Source organism: Physeter macrocephalus, unplaced genomic scaffold (genome assembly GCF_002837175.3).
Source record: "Physeter macrocephalus isolate SW-GA unplaced genomic scaffold, ASM283717v5 random_199, whole genome shotgun sequence".
NCBI lineage: Eukaryota > Metazoa > Chordata > Mammalia > Artiodactyla > Physeteridae > Physeter > Physeter macrocephalus.
In genome coordinates this window covers 73,501-76,957 of record NW_021145478.1, presented here as the reverse complement: position 1 = coordinate 76,957, position 3,457 = coordinate 73,501, and positions in this window count along the sequence as shown.

Below are 3,457 nucleotides of genomic sequence, written 5' to 3'. Positions count from 1 at the left end.
CTGCCGATGCAGGGGACACGGGTTCGTGCCCCGGTCCGGGAAGATCCCACATGCCGCGGAGCGGCTGGGCCCGTGAGCCATGGCCGCTGAGCCTGCACGTCCGGAGCCTGTGCTCCGCAACGGGAGAGGCCACAGCAGTGAGAGGCCCGCGTACCGGAAAAAAAAAAAAAAAAAAAAAAAAAATGTGACCTGGCTTCTCAACCTAACACAGGGGCTCCCAACCTTGGAATCCTGTGGGAGATTTAAAAGCTAGGAATGTCCGGATCCCATGCCCAGAGATTCTCATCTGTCTGGAGTGAGGCCTGGGCCTTCAAAAAGCTCCCCAGCTGACTCTAATGTGCAGCTGGGGCAGAGAACCTCTGACTTACTGGCTTTGTGATCCTAAGTAAGTGACCTCAGTTGCCCCATCTGTAAAATGGGACTTCAGAGATCTCACAGAGGTGTTCTGAGGATTTGCTAGCAGACGTAAAAATAACAACACGTAAAGCAGATTTCTGGGAAGGGCTTTGCATAATTCTAGACAACATTCCTGCAAGATAAGAGGAACTCTTACATAATGGGTAGGAAAAGGAGTTCTGCAGTGACTCCAAGAGTGTGAATCCCAGCACTGACTTATTACCTGTGTGTTCTTGTGTACATCACCCAACCTCTCTGTTCTTCAAGTTTCCTCTCCTCTAATATGGGACAATAACAGTACTTACCACCAGGGGTTATTGTGGTTTCTGGAAGAATGAAATAAGGTGTGGTTCTAACCCGAGGGAGGGTGGTTTTGTCCCCCTTCCTTCCCCGGGAACATCTGGCAAAGTCTGGAGACATTTTTGGTTGTCACAACTGGCAGGGAAGAATTCTACTGGCACCTAGTGGGTAGAGGTTGTGATCCTGCTAAACATGTTATGATATAAACACTCTACAGAAGAATTATTCAACCCAACTTCAACGGTGTAATACCATGAAATAACCCTGAAATACCACGATGTTCATAAAACCCTAAGCAAGTACCCGGCATATAGTAAAACGTTCACTGATACTGAAGTTCTCTCTGCCATCTAAATCCCAAGCAGGTGGCCCGACCCACGGCATCGTTCTCAGTCGGTACCTCTGAAGCCGGGGAGCTGAGCCTGGCTGCCTCTGGACACATAACTAACCAGACACAGAGCCACTCAGTGCTAGGCCCAGCACTGACAGCTTTACACAGGTGCTCTCCCATGACCCCTCAACAACCTATGAGGTGTCCTGCTATTATTCGTGTCATCTTAGAGGAGGACACTGAGGTTCAGGGAGGCTCACAAGTCACCAAACTAGAAAGTGACTGTGCTTAAACTTAGGCCTGGCTGCTCTTAAGGTGAGAACAGTGGCAATGCGTATAGAAAACTACCATTTTTTCAGAAAAGGTAGGATGTGTACTTGTTTATGCATAAAATCTCTAGATGGGAACAAAATAAACTGGCAACAATGGTTGTCTCTGGGGAGAATTGGGAACCTGGGAACAGGGGAGGGACAGCAATTTTTCACTGCTGTGTTTGGAACCTATGAATGTATTATCTATTCAAAACATAAAATTGAAATTAAAGACTGTCTTCTTAACTGTCCGTGTTTCCCTAAGTTGCCTGAGTCTGAGTACCTGAAGTGCTTGTGAAAAAGAGATTCCAAAGACACCCAGACCAACTTGAACTGGAATCTGCAGAAGAGCTTGGAAATCCACTTTTTACAAGCCAATCTGATGATTCTTGAGTTCAGGCAAGTTTAGCCCAGAAATTATTCCAGCAGGATCCCAGGTCTCTGCAGAAGCAGGGAGGTGGGTATCTTAGGGGAAGGATGGAAGATGCCTAGGTTTTCTCTGGGGAGGAGTGGAGATTTTTCACACAGGGGCACCTGCCCCACCCTACTCGGTCCCAGTCAGAGGGCCTTCTGGGGCAGGGGAGGGGTGGGTCCTGGTGTATGTGATGCAGGACTGAGACAAGAAGCTGCAATAGGATAAAGGAGGGCCCCCTCCCCGACTCAGCCCACCAAGCTGCTGTGGCACAGGAGGACAAAAGCTTAAGGCCACACTTTCTCACAACCAACCCTCACTTCAGCCAGAGCACTTTTGTTTTTATAAAACCACTTTCTGTATTAGGTTTATGGGACAGAACGAGCTGTCAAACACAACGGCCCTCTGGGGCCAGGTGAGTAACGTATGAAGCTGGGCTGGTGTCAGACAATAGGGAGTGGTGGGGACTGTGGCAAATACATCTCCTGGGTAAGAGGTAGGTGCAACTTAGCTCCTGTTCATTGTTGCTCTGCAAGAAGGCAGGCCCAGTAATGCTGCTGCTGGATCTTCCGATTTCTTAAGCAAAGCCAGAATCAGTCTACGTAAGATTTTTTGAGTGTCTAGGCTCTGAGCCAGATTTCCAGGCTCGAAAACTCATCCTCTTTGGACATCAATCTTTGTCATCTGCAAAATGGAGAAAAAATTCCTCCCAAAATGCACAACCTGATCATACAGATGAGGAAATATCAGAGAAACAAGACAGAGGCAGCATTCTACAAAACCACTGGCTCAGGCTCTTCAAAAATGTTGATATTACAAAGGACAAAGAAAGCCTGTCCCAAATAAAAGGTGACTAAAGAGACATGACAACTCAATGCAGTGCATGATCCTGGATGGAAAAATCACTACAAGAAAGGACATGATTGGGACAAGAGGGAAACTGAAAACGAATGTTGTATTAGACAATAGTATCCCATCAATGTCAAATTTCCTGAATTTGATCATCGAATTGTGGTTATGTAGAGGAATGTCCTTGGTTTAAGGAAGATATCTGTAACTAATGCATATGGCTCAGGGGGAAAACATACTGTCATTCTCATTATTCACGGTTTCAGTATTTGCAAATTTGCCTACTTGCTGAGGTCAAACGAGGTGACCCTCTGCCTTCTTTCAGCTCATGCTGTAACAGTCTATTTCGTGCTACGTTTTTCACATTTTGGTGCTTTTTGTTGGTGATTTCACTATTTAAAATGGTCCCCAAGGGTAACAATGAAGTGCTGGCTAGTGTTCAGAGCACAGGAAGGCTGTGATGTGCCTTATGGAGAAAATATGTGTGTTATGTAAGTTTCAGTCACAAATGAGTGATAGTGCTGTTGTGATAGCAATAGCATATAAGTTCAATGTTACAAGGCTGTGTATTGACTGGCTGACAAAAATGTTGTGACCAGAGGCTCGCAGGAACATACCCCATATTTCTCTTAGGAGAAATACTCACTAATTCAGTGTTCTGTGACTATAGAACAGAACCACTGCGAATTAAGAACTGACTGTATATATATTTCAGTTACTCTTCATGGAACTTTTGGGGGTAGGTTTGAAATTTCCCAAAATGTTGAAAAAATTTTTTTTGTTTAGAGGCTCACCTATTGGGGCACCAGGAGAAATGCCAGGCAGTCCAGACCCAACAAATACAGACACAAGAGGAGG